This window comes from Ochotona curzoniae, unplaced genomic scaffold (assembly GCF_017591425.1).
Source record: "Ochotona curzoniae isolate NIBS_2020 unplaced genomic scaffold, NIBS_Ocur_1.0 contig_2404, whole genome shotgun sequence".
NCBI lineage: Eukaryota > Metazoa > Chordata > Mammalia > Lagomorpha > Ochotonidae > Ochotona > Ochotona curzoniae.
In genome coordinates, this window is record NW_024465451.1 from 10,970,519 (window position 1) to 10,992,613 (window position 22,095).

At 50.3% G+C, this 22,095-nt stretch overlaps 1 protein-coding gene across 1 annotated transcript in view; it reads right to left on the bottom strand.

Annotated features, from left to right (window-relative positions):
• The window catches only part of HIVEP3 (HIVEP zinc finger 3), a 118,067-nt gene that overhangs the window by 68,533 nt on the left and 27,439 nt on the right, over window positions 1-22,095 (bottom strand). The window contains exon 2 of the mRNA XM_040974310.1: window positions 19,538-19,739. The gene's annotated coding sequence lies outside the window, so the exon portion shown is untranslated. The remainder of the gene's footprint in view (window positions 1-19,537; window positions 19,740-22,095) is intronic.

The window sequence follows — 22,095 nt, forward strand, 5'->3', positions numbered from 1 at the left end:
AGGAAAAGGCAGTTGGTGCAATATTTAAGCATACTGGGTTTCCTTGGGTGTGTGTGTAAGGATGTTGGTTCTATTTTGTGACAGGTGCACCCTGGAATGTGACAGCAGAGGCTAGGGGAAGATGTTTTGGACAAGACGAAGCAGCAGTGAGAACAGAGGCTGGGAAGCTGGCCAGGGAACCCTCAGAATTGCCCAAAGAAGGAGGCTTTCCATGGGGAGCCCACCGGGGCCCTCACTCTGCCAGAGCCGACAAAACTTCCCTATGTGCTCTCTGCCCCCGCAGACAGCAGACATGTCTGGAACTTGCTTGCTCACTCACTTGCTCAGCTCCTCTCCCACATTCTGGCCCTGAAACTTTCCTTAGAGAGCATTTCTTGGAATGTGGCCTGCTCTGGCCGCCTGCCTCTTCTTGTGGCAAGTGGGAAAGGGTCAGATGCTCCTCAAGTTCTGCAGGGGACAACATGGATGCCATTCCTGTCCTTGGCGTCACTGCTCTTGGCTGGAGTTATGTTTGGCCTGTCTGGGATCGAAAGCACTCAGACTTCTGGGGTCTGAAGATGCAGCATTTTCTGCTTCCCCTGTCTCCACAATCCCACAGGATTTCCATCGTCTTGAGGTTTAGAAACATGGCTAAACATGGCTCTCGTGTGTCCAGGCTACTGGGGTCATCCTTTGAAAACTGTTTTTTGCTGTCATCATGGCAATCCCCAGGGGAGAAGTCAGGGTGGTCGCTCGTGTTATGGCAGACACAATGTTATCTTATCCATGACTAGAGAGCTGGAAGGCCAAGGACTCTGGAGGGCTCTTGATGCCAGAATGGAAGACAGGGCCACCCAAAGGAGGGAGTCCACTCTAGACTGCATTGTGTCTGTTATCAGGAGAGGCTGCTCTGTACTCCAGGGTCAGGGTTCATGGAGAGCAGTCAACTACTGAGCACCCCAGGGCCTGTACATCTGCTGGGTACCTGGGGGTCTGAGCTGCCCTATTTTGTCCTCTGGGAACAGCCTTGGCAGTAACTGGTTGGTCATCAAGGAGGGAAGCCTCATCTACCCTCAATGATGGAAATTGAGTTGAGACAAGCTCAGAGAAAGGAACTCCATCCCATCCCACCCTATCCCATCCCATCCCATCCCATCCCATCCCATCCCATCCCATCCCATCCCATCCCATCCCATCCCATCCCATCCCATCCCATCCCATCCCATCCCATCCCATCTGCAGTTACTCCCTTCTTAAGACCCGGGCCTCATCACATAGTCTAGGACCCAGAAAGTGGCTCCCAAGGTCTGGCAATAGTTCCTGCCTGTGTTTCTGTGTTTTCCTCCCTAGTTTCTATGAACAGTTGAGTTCTCCAAACAAGTGTCACGCTGGTAGTTGGAAACACCCTTTCTGCCCTAGAGCATGGTATGCACCTCCATGTGATGACCAATCCCATAAGTCAAGTTGGCCATGCCACTGGCCCAGGTGTTTTGGTCAAGCATAATTCTCGATGCTTCAATAAGTATATGTTTTAGAGCAGCGTGTCAATCAGCAGACTTGGCATAAAGCTTGTGCTTTATGCCTAACCCCAGGGGACCTTGTTTGATCAGTGGAGAGTTTCAATAGAAAGAGGCTAGCCTTCCCCAAAGAGGAGGAAATTCCACTGTAGACGCCTTTGTGTTACTGTCCCTCCACTCCCCTCCACTTATAGGGTCTAACCTCATCACACCCCCAAGAAAGGTGTGAGTCAATTCCTCCATTGTTCTCCCTCCCTGTGGCTGAAGTATTTTGTTTTCTGTGCTCAGAACTTGGCTTGGCACATGGTCAGCGCTTGCCACCATCCAGCCCTCTGGTTATTCTCTCTGGTGCTCTGGACTTTGTCACTAGCTATGCTCCATCTTTCTCAAGCCGCCAGTCCCTCCGCTGGGGGAAGCAGCTTGTCTTGTCTCATATGCATTATCAACTGTCAACATGGCTCTGCAGTTTGCTGGTTCCAGCTCTCAGGAGAACCCTTGCAGCATCCCTTCCCTCCCAGTGAGCATCCTTGGGACCCCTGTTATCCAGTCCAGCACCTTCATATCCCAAACATGTGGCTTCCAGCACAGGTTCCCTTGACCACGCTGCCATTGGTTTGCAGGCTATCTTCCTCCTAAGGGACATAACTCCTTCAGGTCACAAGAGTATGCCCTGTTCATCAGTGCACACCTGGCACTGGGCATAGAGGCCCGGGAAGTTGCTTGGTGACTAATGGCTGTCAAAGGGTGGCTGCACTTGCAGAGCTAGAAAAGGCCGAGGCTGAAGGCCTTGTACTCTCACTGGGTGGAGGGATCAGGGCTCAGAGAAAATCTCTTGAAAGGGACCCTGTGGTAGAGACAAGAGAGGGACAGGATATAAGGGTCTGAAAGCCAGGCTCACAGCACTGCCCCTGGAGAGGTCTCCATACTCTATCACTTGCTGCCCTCTGCCAGTTCAGCCTAGAGTGGAGCCCAGGAACCCAGGAAGCACCCGTGCAACTCTCTGAACTCTTCCACCCCCACATTTTCTCAGAAGCCCTGTGTTACCCTCAGATCCTTATGAGATTCTTGCTGGGAATTTTCATTTCATGTCCTGATCTGGGTCTCTTTATTTCAGATGTGGACGCTCACAAAGCCCTTGGGGATGCCCTGACTAGGGGACGCCCTGCTCATGACCTTCAGGCAAGCCTTTCTCAGGCACTTCCCAAACCCCAAGTGGACTCTTCGTTATGATGAGCAAGGAGGTATCAAGAGCCATTTTCCAAGGGTGGGTTACAAGAACACACATGTGTGCAACTCACACGTGCTTTTCACCATCGAGACCCAGGAGGCAGCTGAGCGCTGGGGGTATGAACAGAGACAAGCCCTCTGTGACCTATTGCTGTGTTTCCCAGTGTTCTGGGCAAAAGTCATTGGTTGTCTCAGTACACTGTGAACAGATGAATGAGCAAATGGCTAAATGGACAAATGCTAAGTCAAATGGATCCTGACTTCATTCATGTTCCTCCTATAGAACAAACCCAAGTTAATTTAATTCAGGAGAAAGAAGAAGGATCAGCTATATCCTGGTGAAGGAATGGTAGCTTAAGGATGATGAACCACATTTTACGATGAGGAGATAAACTGTAGAGCAAACAGGAGAGTGACCATGGCGGCTGACATCCCTGGGCATTGACTATGTGCTAGGCCTCTGCTAAGCACTTGGAACACCCTGAACCCTTCCAACAAATCATACCAACCAGTTAACAATGTTTGAAATCCATTTCCCAGGGGCTTGTGTAGGGGTTCAATAGGATAATCCTCCTGATTTACAGCACTGGCATCCCATAGGGATGCTGGCTCATGCCCTGGCTGCTTCACTGGTAACCCAACTCCCTGCTTATGGACTGAGAAAGCAATGGAAGATGGCTCGAGTTCTTGTGCTCCTGCACCCACATGGGAGACCTGGAAGAAGCTACTGGCTCTTGGCTTTGGATTGGTTCACCTTAGCTCTGGCCATTGTGGTCATCTGTGGAGTAAACCAGCAGATGGAAAATTCTCTCTGTCTGTCTCTCCTTCTCTATAAGTCTGTCTGCCTTTCAAATAAAAAAAAATCTTTAACAAAAAGAAACCATTTCCCAAATGAGAAAAAGAAGGTACAGAAGATCAGATTACTTGCACCAGGGTACACATTCAATAAAAGGCAGGGCTAGGAGTCCGGGCAAGTGAGTGGCCACCTCTCTCAGCCACCCTGGCACACACACCCTCCACAAGCAGTCCCAGGAACATCTAATCCAGAAAATGAATAAGAACTCAGATTCAGTTCAGGCTCGGAGACCTAGAGACCTGTACTGTTACCATCTCGTTGGGGGGACCCACATAAGTCCTCCTCCATTCTGTGCTAGAAAAGGGGGCAGTGACAACAGCTGGGCTCTGGGGGACCTCATCCACTCTGGTTGTCTGGATGTTGCTTCCCACTGATAGTCTGGGTATGCCAGCTGCCCAAGGCCTGCTCACTCCACAAGATATGCTTTGGGCCTGAGGGAGTCACTGGGGGCTACAGGACACCTGCTTTCTGGCACTGGCAGGATTTTTCTTTGGAGTCTAAGTTCAACTCGCCTTCCTACCTGGCTGTCTGTATATTCAACCCTTTGTTCTAGGCCTCCATCCCCTCCCTGTCCTCCCCAATTCTTCACCACCCCGGCTGGGGTTCAAATCCCTCCCTTGGCCCCACTGTCTGGTCCTCCTTCCTGGTCCAGCCACATTATCCTCATCACCACATAGCTCTACTGTGTTAGACAGAACCAATGCCCCCTTCCTCTCAAGAGTGTGCCCACCTCCAATTTTGTTAATAATGCAATAAAACAAATACTACTAATAGTAACGCCACCTTACCCAGGTGCCACGATCATAGCTTATCATGGACTCTCACAGTCACCAGCTCCTTGCTGACAGACAGATCCCATTGGTTACAGATGCTCCTGTCTTAGACTGCAAATCTATTGTCTGGATGGCCACTGCACAGCCAAGGAGGCCCTAGGCCCAGCCTCTCACAGGCTGATCTTACAGATAAGAAAACATTCAGAGAGGTATAAAGTAGCTTGGCCACTTCTTGTGATTCTCCTCTGAGTGTTTCCAAGGATGTTTTGCCTAGGCTGTGACTCATGTCTCTTCCTCAGCTGGGACAGGTATGGAGCCCTGACCTTTAGGAGGTCAGAAGGGGTTTGCTGATGTAAAAAATATGACTCTACTCTGTCCCATAAGCCTGGCCTTCATACCTGCCTTCCTCTAGAGTGCTGTGGTGCCAGCCTCTGCGTATGTCACTTTGCACTGGACATCTAGGCCCCCAGCCATTGAAGCCCTGTCCTCCACACTGTCTCTGAACTTGAACAGCACAGCCTGTATTTCCCCTGGTAGAGTAGAATCTGGGAAAACCTCTGTCGACTGTGGTCTCAGTCTGGCCTGGCAGGATCAGTGCAGCAGTGTCTCGTCCCAGGATGTGGCCTAGGAAAGCTGTGAGACACATGGAGAGGCACAGGGGCATGTCCTGGGGAGGAGGTATGTAGGGCAGCCAGAGCGCTGGGCGCTGCATCAGCCAGGGGGCAGGGCACACATGGATGTGGCCTCCTGGGGTGCCCAGCTGTCCTTGCTGCCTGCAGGCATCCCCACTCCCTTTCCTAGATTGCCCATGTTCCCAACATGCCCTGTGCTCCTCCAAGTGGGTTTCTCCAGAGGTTTTGGCCCAAATATGAGTCTTCTCTTTCCTAAACAGGATGGTACTCCTGATTTACTGCCCAGCTCACTCACAGTTCTACTTGCTTGTGGTAAGGCCAGCTGCCAATCTTTTTTTTTGTTTGTTTCCTCTTTGTTTTTATAAATCTATTCATGTGGAATGGAGAGAGAAAAAGAGAGAGAGAGAGAGAGAGAGAGAGAGAGAGAGTTATCTCCCATCAGCTAGTTCATTCCCTACATGCCTGCAATGGCTGGGCAAAGGCTGAAGTTGGGAACTAGGAGCTCAAACCAGGTATCCTGCAGGGGTGCCAGGAACCCAAATAATTGAGCCTGCACCACTGGCTCCCAGGTTCTGTTTCAGCAGGAAGCTGGAGAAAGGAGTCGGAGCGGAGCCAGGCGTGGAACCCAGGCCCTCCACTGTGAACATGACATCCCAAATACTGGCAAAACGCCTCCTCCTATTTAGGTTTGAATTGACACCCACTAGCTGCAGACATAGAAAGTTACTTATAATTGTGAGTGAAAAAAAAAACACATTAAAGGACAGCTCATTTTAATTCCTGTAAAAATGGAGGACGTTAATTTCTGAAATTAGAGTATACTGATTTTGTTAATTAATAGAATTTCCTAAACTTTAAGTGCTTCTTCCATAAACTTAAGTTTTTAAATGAGAACTAGTCATTGGTTTTGTCAAAAACTGATGCATAGTTCACATGCTAAAAAATATTTCAGTCTACAATTAAGTGGTTTTTAATATTGTCCCAGAATTGCGCAATCATCACCACAAATTCCAGAACATTTTTATCATTCCAAAAGGAAACCCCATACCCATTAGCAGTCCCTCCACATTGCCCACTCTGCTCCTCCCACTCCACCCCCAGACCTCTGGCAGCCCTTTTCTGTCTCTGAGAATTTTCCTTCTTTGAACATTGGAACCAACCAATCACCACCTTTGTGTCTGATTTCGTTCATTTAGCATTATGGTTTCAACGATCTGCTTAATAATGCCAGAATCTCCTGGCACTTTTCAGAGTGCCCTAACCCCCTGACGTCATCCTGCCTGTCTGTGAGTTCATGCAGGTCAGAGCTGGCTGCCACATGCCAGGGGTGGACAGTGAGGGTCCAGCAGTGGATATATGGGCCTGGGCAGTGTGGGCTGAGGGGAGAGCATTGTCACAGCATGGGAGCCAGCTTCCTTAGGACCTGATGATGTGTGGGACGGGACTTAGGAGGTTTCCCAAGGAAAAGCTGCATGCACATCAAACCTCAGACCTGACACCCCACCTCTGCAGCGAGGGTCTGACCCTTGAGATGATCCCAAAGCTCAAAATGAGGTGCAGGTCCCCAGAGCTTGGCTACTTCAGATTTGGGGGTGTGAAGCAGGCAGTGGCCACCCCAACTGCTGGCAGTTTAACTCGTGCATCTTTTCAGCAGGGAAACAGCTCTGGGTAGGAAACCCCAGCCACGTGCAGCCTGTGTCTGCGCTGACTGGTGGATGATGAATCACTTTGCTCCCTTTTTGTCTTTTTGAGCGTTATCACAGAACATGTTTTAGCATGCCCTATGCCACAGAGCATTCAGGGGGAATTGGCCCACGCTCAAAAGCAGCGTGTAGACTGAAAGTCCAGGGAAAGCAAAAGACATAAGATCTGGATCAGAATGGAAAGTGCCACTGTGTCCAAAGTCAGCCTGCCACTCCACATCTGGAACTGGTTAGGGCTAAGGATCAGGGGCAACCTGGCACGGGGTTCGGGTATGAGTGATCATGAGGTGCCAGTGGCTCCCCTGGGGCTTGGTAACTTGCAGAGTTAAAATTAGTTTGGTTTCTGATGATTCTGAACTGATAACCACTTTTTAAAAAATCCAAGGTATGGCTATTTGAAGACTGAGACATTGCCATTTTACTCTGAAGAATAAAGGAAATCTTTGGGAAAATATTTTACAGAGAGTCACACAGCGAGTCCCTGGTCTAAGAAAAGGGTTTGTCCAGTGTGGTGGATGCTGGTAGATACATTACACCTATTCAGTCTGAAGAGTCTCAGACGGACTCTACCAGTGAGAAATCAAGATAGCAAGCTCTAACAATGTAAACCAAGGCAGGATTCTGGGAACATGGGTTCCAGGAAATAAAGAAGCAATAGTCTTCTTATCCAATCCAAATGGACAGTGGGGTTGAGTTTCTAAAGATGCCTGTGTCATTTGTGGTTATGTTTACAACTGTTGGGGAAAAAAAGACATGAACACAGATGATAGCTTGTCTGCCTGAGATTGCTTGCAATTTGATTTGTAAGAGGATGACCTCATGGAATGTTAACTTTAATAGAATTGCCAACATTAAAAAAAAAAGACCAGAAGGGATAGAAGATGAGTTAGTCACTGGGAGCGGTGTGCACAGTGGCTTTGTTTGAGCCATGGAGTCAGTGGACAGCTTCCTGCCAGTTGAAGCAAGGAAGGTCACATGGTTAGAGGCATGTTCTCCCTCAGTCCTGATGACAAATTGACCAGCTCTGCAGGAAAAGCAAAGCTCTCCACGACACTCAGCTCTCTCCTGCTGTTTAAAGTGGGGAGTTAGTCATTTCCTGGGCTCTGATGGGCCTGTACTGGCCTGGGCATTTGGTGCCATGGCACCTGAGAATGTTAGGTGGACTTGCCCCTTAGATCACCAGCTCCTGTTTGGAAAACACTGAGCTACCTGGTAACCACCACTTCAAGTTCTGCTAGAAATTCATACTACCACATCATCCCGCTACTTACATCATTCTTTGGTTAATACTTATTTTGAACTTGACATGTTTAAACCCAGACTCATCATAAGCAATAGGCTGTTTTTGTTGCATTAAGCAAATTTCTGTTGAAATAAAGGTTTCATCCTAAAACCAACCAAACTGCTCCCATCTTGCACCTGGGAAAGAAGCCCCACCTCTTATCCTGGGAGGTGTGTTATTGAGGGCAGAGGGAAGGCTGTGCCCATCTCCTGCTCCTGGCAAGCTCTGGCAGCCCTCTCCTGGCAAGCCCAGGTCAGGCGTCCTTATAGTGTGAGAATGCACCCAGAACAGCATCCTCTTTAAGGCCTGTGTTGGACAGATGAAGTCACTGTGAATCAGGGAGTGGAGGAAATGAGCTTGCTCAGATCACAGGTTAGCAACAGGACAAATAGCAGGATTCCCAGTATCACATTCCTTACTCCCCTGCTGGCTGAGGTGGACATTTAGATGAGGCCCAAGACCTGGACTCAACCAAGGAGTCTGGTTAGGAAAGCATCATTGCAGAGAGGGCTAAGGTGTCCCCTCTCCCCCTTTGCCCAGCCTTGGTGGCAGGCCCTGAGGTCTACTCCTGCTCTGCCTGAAACAAGTACTTAGGAAGCAGCCACGGGGTTCTAATGCTAGGTGTACACATAGTAGCCTATGGGAAGGAGTGGGTGCCTGGGATGGTGGCAGGGGCAGGGATGGCTATTCAGGGGTGTCCACTGTCTTTGCTAAGGCTTTTGGAAAGCAGCAGTAGTGAATTCACTGCTATTTCTTACATGATCATTATTTTGTTGTTGTTTGGCTAACAATTATTTTATTGTTGTTTGTTGTTGACAAGTTTTTTAAGTTTGTTAACTCTAGGATCCCTTCAGCAATTTTGCTTTCTCTCTCTAAGATAAGGGAGTCCAGAGAGATGGGAGAGATGATTTCTATCCATGACAGTTACCCCTTGCCCCCTCCCCACATCCCCAGTCTGGGGTCTCCTCAGCCTATCACCTGCCCCTCTATTCAAGGGTGGTTGTGCATGGATCTGAGCACATCTGGGCCCGGCCCAGGCAGAATCCATCTCAAAAAGGGGTTGTGACATTCTTGTTGAGGTGGCTCCCATCCACAGAGCCAGGGCTGGGAGGACACTTGGAGAACCCCAAATGGAACCAAGTGGGCACCGCCAATGGATGCTACGGCAGGACAATGGCACTTCTGTAAAACCCAGCCACCAACCAACGTCTTTGTTCTTCCCTTGCAGAAAGAACAAGTCGTGGCCTGCAAATTCTGTAAACAATAGACTTTCCATCCAGTCACACGGCAGGATAGGAGGGACTCGGAGACTGTCCAGATGGGACCTCAAAGACTGAGTGAGGCTCAGGAGCTCAGGGTCTTACAGTGCATTGGCCCAGCTCTCATCCTGGATCTGGAGAACGGCTCCTGGGATACTCCTTCCCTGGGATGGCTGCAAAGGCTTTTCTCAGGAGAGTAGGTATTGGGTGAGATGGTAGGCAGTTTTTGTTGTTTTATTTTTTGGAAGATTTATTTATTTTACTTGAAAGGCAGAGTTTCAGAGAGTGAGAAACACTGCCGATTCACTCCCCAAATTACTGTAAAGGCCAGATCTGGGCCAACCCAAAACCAAGAGTTCTGTTTTTCAGATTTCTCACATGCATCAGGAGCCTAAGGACTTAGGCCATCATCCTCTGCTTTCCCAGCCCATAAGCAGGGAGCTGTATTAGGAAGTGGAACAGCTGGGACTCGAACAATGCCCACATAGGATGCCAGTGCAGCAGGCCAAAGATTAACTTGCTATGCCACTGTGCTGGACCATTTTGTTTTGTTTTGATGAGGACTGGTACCACCCTTTACTCTTCCCTGCACTTTGCTGTTTTCATGGACAATCTTTCCAAATCAAAGGCAATCCACTCTGAACCATCAATAGATACCAGACATGTTGTAGATTGCTCCCACTTGTCAACTTGGTTATAAGTCAACAGGGTGGATGCTTCTACAATCCCCGCTTTCATGAAGAGGACACTGATGGTCAGAGGTGGGGCCCTGCAACTTGTAACCAGTGGCATCTGGATCTAAACTTTGGCCAGTCTGCCTCCCAGACACCCAGATCACACCTCCTTTCTGAACAGGACAGGATCTGTCTCCTTCTAGCTTGCAGCAGAGGGAGGTGCTATAGCTTAGAGATAACACCTTCTAACTTTCCCTGTTGCTCTATTTGTACAAGCTTCATTTTTTTTCTCCTCTGGAATCTTGCAACAAGAACTCTCTGTACACCTATCTTTATAGACAGCACTGTTGTTCCATAGGCTGGATTCCCAGCACAGGCAACCCAGGTCAAAGGGTGTGTGTGTTTGGGGTCCAAACAGCTCTGGGACCTATTGTTTGAGATGCTTTCCTAACATCAAGTCATGTGATTTTCACTCATTGTTTTTCATTTTGTCCCAGGAACCGCACAGGGCACTTCTAATCCACATCCTTTAAGATAAACCCTGGGGTGGCAGAAGGTAGCCTCCCTGGAAATTTTTCCTTGCAGTGGCATTCCCTAAGAGTAGCACAGACTCATCTCCCATTGGAGCTGGAGCGAGCCGGCTCACACCTCTTTTTCCCACACTCACACCCCTTCTTCCCCACGCTCACACCCTTCTTTCCCATGCAGGGAGGGAGCAAAAGGAAGACACAAGACACAAGTAGACCTCAGAGTTCTGATCTTCAGCCTCCTTCACCCTCCCCCTTCCCAGACAACAGGTGCTTTCCAGCACAAGACATGTTGTGTGAGATGCTAGGGGCCAGACACATTCTATGCCACATCACAAGAGAAAGGAGCTCCTTCTTCCATTGGAGGGGACCCACAATTTTGGGGCTGGATGTGCCTTCAAGAATCTTGTAGCTCAGTGTCTCAGTTTACGAACAGCCCTGGCAGGCTGTGAGCAGGGTAGGCTTGTGCTCTGGGTAAGTGGCAGACTTCCCCTGAGCTGGCAGCAGGGTCATTGGGTGGGGAGGGGTGCACTGCTTCAGCTCTCTGCCTGCTGGTTCCTAGGAACCGTCTTACTAGAAAGGCGCAGTATAAATATTTTGCTAAGCAGCCAAGAGAGGAAACTTACCCAGGCTGGGCTGCCCAGTGCTGGGCGCTGGGCATGGACACAATGCTCAATGAGGGCCATTATCTGGGAAGGAGGAGGGGGGCTGTTTGTTCTTCTGCCGGATGGTGCCAGAGCCAGAGCCACCAGCCGTGGCACGCCGGTGGCTGTACAGAAGAGCCTCCTTGCGCTCAGCAGGCTCTGCCGGCTGTGCCACATGGGCCAGGAGGCTAACTCTCCCAGCTAAGAGCCAGACCTCACTCCTTCTTGCCTGAGCATGTCCATCAGAAAGTGCTCCCAAGCGAGCATCTCTGTATTTGCAAAATCTGCTCAAGGGTCCTGTCCCTGCTGGCTTATTCCAAGGGCATCACTTCGAGGAGCCCGGGCTGTCCAACATCGAAACTTCTGGCCCTTCCCACAAGACCCTGTGTTCTGGTAACAGTATCTGCCTGCCACTGCCTGCACCTCACAACCCTCTGACTGGCTGTCCTTTCCCCATTCCTCTCAGCCAGTTGATCTCAGTCCCATCTTTGCCCACCCCCATCTTCCTCTGAGCCTTCCCTGATCACCTCAGTCTCTGTGACCTGAGCTCAAATCATGACTTCTTGAGCTAGAAACAATCTTGAAAGGTCCAAAGGTGCCCTTTTCTAAACAGGCAGAGTGAGGTTTGGGGAGGTTGATGGGCTGAAGGAGGGGTACATCTGGGTGAGGCTCAGTACAGCACAGTACAGAGCTTTTCCTGTGCCACTCAGTAGCAGCCCTATTCAGGGGATCCCTTCCTAGCACTGTCTTGCTTGGTGATGGTGGGCATGGAAGTAGACCACATCTCTTCCACATTCCACTGCAGCCATCCCAGTGTTTCCTTTGGTATCCTGAGCCACCACCCTGGCCTCCTTATTCCAGCACCAGCTCCCTCAATGGCCTTGTGCTGCTCCCTTGCATGCTGCAGGTAGGCCTTCAAGGTGGGCCCCATAGTGAAGGGTTCAACAGGCTATTCCTTGTTCAGATTTCCTGTGGCTTTTCAGCATCTGCCTCCCTCCTTCCCAACTAGCTACTCCAGTCCCTTTGCTGCTCTGGCCTTCCTCCACTTAGCACACTCAGCCTGGACACCTGCCATACTTGCCTCTCACCTCCCTTGGACCCATCTTGACCACCTGGTTAAAAAATCACAGCATCTAGCTTGCATTTAAGGAAAAGATAGCAGTCTTCTATTTTATAGCTTCTTCAGCTCCTTGCAAAATATACAGCAGTGACATTATGTGTGTCTATGTCCTCTATGAGAACACAGACCTGAGAAGCAGGCGATTTTGTGTTTTAAAACCTGGGGAGAGCTCCTGGCTCCTTGTGTGTCAGCAGAACTGAATTAAGGTTGACCTGTCTCTTCAAGGATGGCTGGGGGTGGTGACTGTGGTTGTGGTGGCCCTGTGACTGCTATGTATGTTACAGTGGGAGGAAGGGTGAGATTCAAGACACCTGTCAGGTTAATAGAAGGAGAGACTAAAGGCACCGGAAGTCAGCTAGGAGGTGCCCAGATGTATTTTTAGAACCTTCTGGAGGAAACACCCTGACACCTGGGCTTCAGTGCCTGTTCTGACACAGGCAGAGCTGTCCCAGGAGAGCCAAGTCCCAGAGATGGCCAAGGAGGGCTGGCTCAGAGTGGACTGTTGGAAAGACCCAGGCTGGCCAAGCCATCCCCACCCCACTTTCAGGCCTGAATTGCAGGTGCAGGAGTTGAATCTCTGTCTAGGCTGAGAAGTTCTGCAGCATGTCACTCACTCCAAGGTCTGGCTGGGTTTAGAGGCCTTGACTGAGTTCCCTTGACCCAATTTCATTACCAATGATGAATTTCTGTTGAACATCCAAAGGGAGAGGTACAGTGGGAGGGGACCCGATGCTAAGAGAGACACAGGGAGGAGAGAGAGGATTCTGGAGCCACACACGATTCCCAGGACAGCAGACAGGCAGGGCTTGTCCTGACATGTGGGGCAGGCAGTACCAGTTCTCACGATGCTTATACACCTGGGAATGTGATCACAAGCAAATAGAAGCTTGTGATCTGAGTTTTATTTTGATTGCCATTTTTATCTATATGGCACATTTCCTTTTAGGTCAGCATGCTTTATGGTAAAGAGGGGCTGCCACTAGGTTGATTACCTGGGTGAATGGCTTGCTTAAGGTCCCTTCTCCTGCCCTCCCCTCCCTGAACACATCTCTGGTTCTTGGCTTTCTAGATACTGTGCATCTTCCCCAGGCTGTGGTCCCTATTCTCAGCATTTTTTGATCTCCATTTCAGCATTTCTCAGCTTGTCTTCCAAGTGGCTTTCATAGGCACACACATTACCTACACTGCTGGGAATTCCCAAGTGTTGTACTTTCAGGTGCTGGACACCTCGGTGATTTAATATGCTTAGTGCCAATCTCACCATGTCTGCCCTTGGCCTCAGGTTCCAGCACACCCGTAAGCCTCAGGATTGCAATATAAGAGCTGCCTCTGAACCTGGTTCTCAAAGATCCCCTGACAATTATCCATCTATCTATCTATCCATCCATCTCTTTACCCACCCATCCTTCCATCCCACCCTTCCACCTTTTCATCCATTCTCTCATCAATCCTTCTACCCATGCACCCATCTATCTACTCATCAATCCACTCACTCATCCATCCACCCACCCACCCCATCCACTCATCCATCCATCCACTCACCCAACCATCCATCTATGTGACTCTTACTCCAGCCTTTCCCTTGTCCACTAAGTAATGATTGATCATTACACACTGTGTAGCAGGGGCACTCTGCCTGGCCTATCCCTTCTCTCTCTCTATGGTGCTTCTAGCACCATTCCAGGCCCTGATATCAAGTGTGAGAGAAGCCTCCTCCAAAACTAGTTGGTCACATAACTGTAAGTAATCGACACCATGACCACCCTAGACAACTTATGTGCTGTATTTGAACCAATGTCGTTATCTACTCTTTGAGAGGAATATTTATTTACTTTTAAGATTTTCTTTCATTTATTTGAGAGGCGCGCGCGCACACACACACACACACTAAGAGATCTTCCATTATTCCATTCACCGATTCAGTCCCCAAATTCCCACACTAGCTGAATCTGAGCCAAGCCAAAGGCAGAACCTGAAACTCAATCAGGGTCTCGGACATGGTGGCACGGCCCAGTAACTTGAGCCATCACTGGCTACCTCCCGGGGTGTACAATAGCAGAAAGCTGGGAGTGTTGCTCCCAGGAACTCTGATATGGAATGTGAGTGTTCCAATGAAGCATCGTAACCCGTCCCCAGTGAATGTGGACCCCGAGGGGAATTCTGCATCCTTTCTTCTCCTTTCCTGGCTGAAGCTGGGAGAGTCATTTGTCCTGCTTTCTCCAGGTGACACTGGCCTGAATGGTGCCTATGCCTCGGCTGCAGCTTTCTTCTTCCTTCAGAGACCTTTACCCAGTCAGTTTCCCAGCCTCCACGCTGGGACAAGGCCCTGGGATCTGCTTTGTAAAACAGTAGCAGCATCCCAGCTAATTCTGTTGCAGGGTTGTGTGGACCACGCTCGGAGAACATTTGGCTCATAAAACAAAGTCTCCACTCCCTCATGATCTCTTCTTCTCTGGTGAGATCCTAGCCCTGCCCCACATTCCTACCTTATCCCTTTCTCACTCCTGCAGGAAAGCCCATGCAACCTGCCTGCTCATCACCCAGATTCCACTTGCCTCTCCTCATTTCCCCAGCCTGGGGAACCTTTCTGTCTTCCCCCCTCTAAAAGGTTCCCAGAGTTCAGAACACCACTGGTTGGGGTACCACCCACAGTCTGGCTTACCCCTGGTCCCCAGTCCTAGCTTTCTAACCAGATGCAAGTTCCCAGAGGGCAGGCAGCCTGCTTGCAGAGCTTTGGTTTGGCACCAAAGACTTCCTCAGCACCAGAAACACCTGGCACCCATTCAGGTATGCAGGGCAGAAAGACAGGAGGCCTGCAAGGGGCTACTGGGGGAATGGGGGCCTGGAGGTGGTTCTTGTTTGTGTGATTAGCATAGAAGCAAGACACCTGGGAATCCCAGAGCTGGGGCTCCCCATGCCATGGGGGAGGGGACTGGTGGGGACAGTGTACGGCAATCCAGAGAGAAGGTACAGCACTAACATGGATTAAAGGAGCTTCCTGCAGCAGTGGGAGAGGAAGAGGATGCATGCTGGAGGAGCAACTACAAGAAAGGGCAGGACCAGGAATGCTGAGCAAGGAGTCTGGATTCAACGAGTAGGTCAGGGATTAGTAGACCCAGATGCTGCCTATTTTGCTGGAGTGTGGCCATATGATTCCCTATACACCATCTGTAGTTGACTTCTTGATGGAAGAGTAGAGTGGCTACAGAGACTGTGTGGCCTGCAAAGCTACAGTAGGGACAATCTGTACTGCTGAGAGCAAGAGTTTGCAGGTTCCCATGATTGGATCTGTCCTCACCTTACTGTCCCTCTGGGATGCAGTGGGGGTGGGGCTGGTGCAGCTAACAGGTGGAAGGGTGAATGGATGAGAGGGTGGTACAGTTGTCCTGGTGGGGCCCAATAGTGGCAATAGTGTCACTGTGTGTGAAGGGCACAGGATCAACTGCTGACCCCTTCCTTCTGCCTGCACGGTAAATGCTTCTTGTCCCTGTAGCTGACAGAGGGGGCACAAAGATGCAAGGTAGCTTGGCCAAGACCACACAAAGCCAGGCTGCAGACTCTCTGGTTCCCTTGTCCCGGGTCAAGGTCTCCAGGGCAGTACATGTCTGCCAGCCTCCATGTGTGTTCGCAGGACACAGGGTCGCCTGCCCCAGGCTGAGGCGGACAGGAAGTAGGCGGCAATAGCAGGGCTATTTTGGAGAAGCGACGGGAGAAACCACGAAACTTCCTACCTGTCCTGTTTTGCTCCCATCTGCCCTCGGAAACAAGGCTGCCCCTCTCTGAGATGAAAAAGGTGCTTCTCCCCACACAGCGGCACTGCCACCAGCCACGGTGGGAGAGAGCGTGCTAAGCTTAGCACACGCCGGCTATTTTGGGAGGGCTATGTAAACAAACAGGGCTATGTAAATAAGAGAAAAGTGAGGTCACCCTTTTCAAAAAATCTAAAAATGTTCTTTCTCGATGGGGTGAGCAGCAAACCCTCAGAGAAGACTGGGGCTTTGGCTCCCATGGGGCCTCTGCTAGTCCTCCACCCTCCCTTCTCTGCACCGGCTGTGGGAAGGGCAGGTGGCCTGAGGTGGGACTCCTGGGTTTTATTCCTGGGTCTGTGTGCTTTGCCTCGAATGCCTGCAGTCACTGCCCCATCCCAGCTGCCACTGCCTCGGGATCTTTATGCCCACTCCCTTCCAAGTCCCTCCTATGTCACGCTAGTTCAGCAACTGGCCTGGGCAGTACCTTCATCTTTCCCTCTTCTTCTCCTCTGTCCCAAACCTTGATCTCCCGAGTGGCCATCAAGACCTCACAGACCTATGAGGAGTAAGTCCTGGGCCCCCAGTCTTTGTGTGTTCTCTCCACGCTGCTCTTCCAGAAATCCCAGGTGACAGTTGGTGTCATTCAAGCAACCTGGCAGAACTCTTCTTGGAGCCTGCAGACTATATCAGAATACCTGGCTCATGTCCTGGTTGTTCTGCTTCCAGTCCAGCTCTCTGCTAATGGGTTTTGGAAGGCAGTGGAAGATGGCCCACATATTTGGGTGCCTGCCACTTGTGTAGAAGACCTGGATGGAATTCTAGGCCCCTGGTTTCGGTGTGACCCAACCCTAGCTGTTGTAGTCATTTGGGGGAAGTGAACCAGCAGATAGAAGATCTTTTTTCCCTGTCTCTTTCTGTTCCTCTCTTTTCAAGTTAATAAAGAGAGAGAGAGAGAGAGAGAGAGAGAGAGAGAGAGAGAGAGGAAATGTTGAGAAATGTCTTGGCAACATCTCAAGCTGCAGCAGCAGCTCTGGGGCCTCTTGTGTGTGGCCTAAGGGCATTTCTATATGGGCTCTTCCTGCCAGTGACTCCAGCCTGCACTGTGTAGACAGCATCACCCTGTGTCTCCCATCTGTCCTCTTTCATAACTCCCTCCTCTGTTGCCTAACCTCAGTTCTCCATCCTCCTGTGCCATTAAACATTGAGATGATAAACTAGTGGAAGGGGTGTTTTTCAAATCATGTGCCATGGAGCAGCTCTGGAGGCTTTTCGAGCACAACAGGAGAGTTCTATTCTAAAATCACCATTCGCCTCCTGCGAAGTGTTTAGCAGAAAGTGCACATGCAAACATGACCTCACTATACAATGTTAGGCTCAGATTAAGACCCAATGGTGTTGCTGGCACATCCTGGGCTCCTGTGCTGAAATTCATCTTCAACTTGAAAGACTGAAGCACTTGCAAGGTCTCTTTGTTGGGTTCAGGGTGGCAGATGCTGGTGTAAAACCACACAAGTTAGCATACTTGGGCACGTCCTATGCCAAAGGCAGCTGCATCTGCCCATCTGAAGCTGGGAGCCAGGAGCCTCTTCCAGGTCTCCCACATAGGTGGCAGGGTTCCAAGACTTGGGCCATCCTTTGCTGCTTTCCCAGACACATTAGCAGGGAGTTAGATAAAAAGTAGAGCAGCTGGCACTAGAAGTGGCACCTATATGGGATGCTGGGACTATAAGGCAGAGGATAGTTTGTTGAGCAACTGTGCCAGAGTCACACAAATATAGAGTGAAAGATCTTCCAACCACTGGTTTAACTCCCCAAGATGAGTACAATGACCAATACAGAGCCAGGTTGACTCCAGGAGCTTCATGTGGATCTCCCACACGGATTTAGGAGCCCAAGCACTTGGGCCATTTTCCAGTGCTTTCCCTAGGCCATTAGCAATGAGCTGGATGAAGCAGGCAGGACACAAACTATCACCCATATGGGATGCTGCCATTGCAGGAGCTAGCTTTACTGGCTATGCCACAGCGCTGGCCTTGTGACTCTCATTAACTCTGTGTTCAGTCTTCTAGTCTTGTACTCAAGAGGCCAGAGGGTCTGTGGCACTGGGACTTGTCTGTACTGTGGCAGGCTGCTGTGCAATAGCCAGAGTTGGTCCTTCCAATTCAGGGTGCTCAGTGCTGGGAGCATGTGTTGTGCTGCAGCTGGCATGGCAGGGTGGAGGCTAAGGGGCTTCAACCATCTCTTCAACCATCTCGGGGGGGCGGGGGGAGACGGGTAGTCCGTACTGTGTGTCTGGCTGTGCTCTAGGGGATCTTTAGAGCCTCCCTGTGAGGCAGCGACCACCGCTCTCTCTTATAGATGGGAAAACTGAGGTAGAAAGATAAGCAGTCTGCTTGGAATGCTGGCAAAACCAAGCTTGAGTCCCAGTTGAGATCTAAACTGGGGGCAGCCCACATCAGTAAGCAATGCACTACACATCCTCCTCAGAGTGAGGCTCCAATGCCTGCTTCTTCTGCCTTGGAGTCTAGAGAAGTAATGCTTTCCTCCTGGGAGAAGCCCCCTCAAGGCCAGGGTCCGGAGGACCCAGAGAGTGCTGCCGAGGGGCTGGAAGCAGCTCCAAGAATATCACCTCTGAGGTGGTGAGCAAACACCTACTCTCCAGGAAGGGAGTGAATTACTGCTCATGCTCCCATCCCACCCCCAGGCCCACATGAACATCATGCCAAGTCTATTCACCCAAACGCAGGACTGCATGGGGGGTCTCAACTCTCTAAATCTTGGCTGTGCCATGAGCAAAATTAATGTTCCTGGGACCACATCCTCGGGAGTGACATGGAGGGGACGTGCGGGCCAACAAATTGATGTTTTCTGCTGGTGTGATTTTCATATCAGACTCCCCTGACTCCATCCTGTAGCTCTTGGACAAAACACATAAGGTGGTTGCATCTGATCTGACCGCTCCTCATGTCACACCCCTTGCCTGATCTGCAGCCTGAACACAAAAGCTGAAGCCACGATGTACATACCAAGAGCCAGGGAGGCACAAATGCTCCTCCAGCTGCGGGGCCACCAGCCCTCTATCCTCTGGTGCCTCCCACCACCACTACCATTCATCCCCAGGTGAATCTAACTCACAGCAAAAAGCAAAAGTCACTCCCCTGACCTGGTGTCCTCTGAACTCTTCACCTTGGAGAAGGGGGCCCTGGGAACTCAGCTAGATCAGCTAATAGGAAGGGTGGGAAGGGTTTCAGACAAGGAGAGTCATGAGGTGCAAGGAAGGAGGAGAGTGGAGCCCTGGAAAGAGGTAGGCCATGCTGTACCAGAGCTCGGGGAGGCTGTGTACTTTACCAGGGACAGAATGGAAACAGAGGACCCAGCATTTCAGGTCACCCAGACTGGGAAACAGGGACAGTACTCAAGGGCTCCAGCTCCTGACCACTGCTGCTTCAAGGACTTCCTGGTCATCATCACCATCATCATCATCACTGCAATAATGCTTTTTTTTTTTTGAGGAAGAACACTAGAAGAAAACTCAGGCAAGAAAGACCACAGCACAGTTGGCATGCATGTTGAGGAACAGCAGCCCATCACCTACCTGTGCTGGAGGCACCACTTCCGATGACCAAAACTAAAACGCTGTTCTTGTTGGAAGCCAGCGTTCATGTCCACTCCTGCTGCAGCTGCCCGCCTCCTGCATGCCGTGCTTCCCTCTACAGGGGACGGCTTGCCTGATCCGGATCTCAGGAGGCTCCTCCATGAGCTAGTTCAGGGTTGCTGTGTCTGGATCTCGAAGAATCCTGTAGGGGATGGTCAAAGGCTCTGGTTAGACAGCATTCTATGCTCACCTCTCCAGACCCAAGAACTATCTCTGTCTGGCCCCAGGAGGCCCCAAACCCTCAAGGCCTCCCAAGTTGCAGGGCCTTGACCTCGCCCCCCCCCATAGTCCACATGGAGGCAGCACTGCATGGTGGTGGCCCCTTCATCACTATCTTCTATCTATCTGTCTAAGGCTGCTCTTCCACCAGCATGGAAACCAGCATTCTAGAAGGATCCCCAGATTCCCTGCTCTCCTGGGATCCAGGCCCTGTTCATTTCTAGGGAGGCAAGCAGGTGGTTTTCAGACTGGGAGGAGATCAGGACAACCCTGACCATGCAGATTCCAGAGAAGGAAGTCAAAGAAGTTAGAATCAGAGAATATCTCCATGTGTCCTGGTTGGCCTGAGGTAAACAAAGCCATACGGGAAAGACTAGGGGTGACGGAGGGGACAGGTAGACGTGAGCAACAGAGCAACCCTCCCCATTGACAGGTAAGCCAGGAGGCTGGCCCTAGCTCCTGAAACCACAGGGAGTTGGACAATGCTAGCAACTTGAATGAACTGGGAAGGGCAGCACCTTTGCCAGAATTTCTGAAGGAAAACATGGGCCCCAGATGCTGAATGGAGCAGCCAGCATCTCCAGGATCAACATTTGTTCTGTCTGCTTTTCAGAACTGTGTACCAGCAAATGGGCCCCATTTTAAGTCACTGCATTTGAAGTACTCTGCCACACAGCATGAGAAATTGAATGCAACTTGCCAAAGTGACTCACATTCAGAAACACACTGCACAATGTAAGGCTCATCAGGACCCCTAAGGCACAACACCAGTCAGAGCCTTCAGGGCCAAGGGGAGTTTGGGCACAGAGTGGGAACTCAGGTTGGATGAGGCCATCACAGAGTCTTTGCTTCGTCATTCACACATTCATATTTGTATTTAAAGATACATCTCCATACACAGTGAGGACTTCAGGATTTTAGTAATCCTCCTCAAATCAAGGATAGGGACTAGATTGCAGCCCAGAAGTTTAAGCCATCACCTGCAACACTTGCATCTCCTATAGGTGCTGATTTGAGTCCTTTCAATCCAGCTCCTTGCTAATGGCTTGGGAAAGCAGCAGAGGATGGCCCAGGTGTTTGGATCCATGCCCCCTCATGGGATAGCCAGATAAAGCTCCTGACTCCTGGCTTGAGTCTGGTCCGGCCCCAGCCATTGCAGCTATTTAGAGAGTGAACCACAGATGGAAGGTCTGTCTCTTCTTTGTTTGTATCTCAAATAAATTAAAAAAATGAAATGTCAATTGTTTCACAAATGAGTCCTTACTTAAAAATCTACCAGTAGCATGTTTTATATGTATCATACTTATATTTTCATGAAAAAAAGTTTGCCATTGAATATTTTAATTTTTAAAAGCATTTTTAAAAATCAGCACGCAATTGTTGTACAGTGCGATGTTGTGAGATGTGTACACACAGGGTCCTGGGCAAAGTAACTGGCATCTCCATCTTCTCAGGCCTTTCTCATGTTTTCCTGGTGAGACCACCCAAAACATTCTCCTGAGTATGGGTTTTCCATCACTGACTTGTCAGACTATTGTAAGAATGAAGTAAGAAAAGGACAGCACTTTACCAAGCAGGAAGCTGCAAGTCATTTTAGCCCAATCCCACTAGGCATGTCACATCTGCACTGCCCTCTGCGAAGTGTGCCATGGTTGGCCTGCACCAGGCAGTGTGGCTGCTAAGGTTATGACACCTGGCTTCAAGTGCTGCTACTTGGGATTCTGTGGCTTTGCAAAGTTGCCACACCTCAACAGGGGAGCTAAGACCTGCAGGGCCTCCCAGGATCTGAATGAGTCAGTGCCCAGGCCAATGCCTGGCATGGGGGTGGCCTGCATGGTTGCTGTGGCTGTCATCCTGGGGTGTAACCCCATAACCTACACCCAGAAGTGTTGTCACCCTTCTCTGTCTGGGTAAAACCACACAGCACTGCTGATCAGGTCACTGAGGGCAACATCATGCCAGCCACTCACTTCATCTTAACTCGTTCCTGACCCCCAATTTCCCAATACCCTTGGAGCTAACCCCACACCTTCAGGTAGATGTCGGTTATTAATACACATGGCAGGGCTGCAGGCTTCCCTGTGTGCAAACACCAGTTTCTTAGAACACGTTCTCTGCAAACTGTCCACGATGGCCTCACTCCCAGCCTTTGCTGTGCCTCTCCAGACATGAATCCCAGTGCCTGCTGTGTACAGAGACACCACAAGCTGAAAGACCTTCCAGATTGCATGCAGCTCATGCCTAGTCAGCCTGCCATCCTGACCCCCAATAGGTAGCAC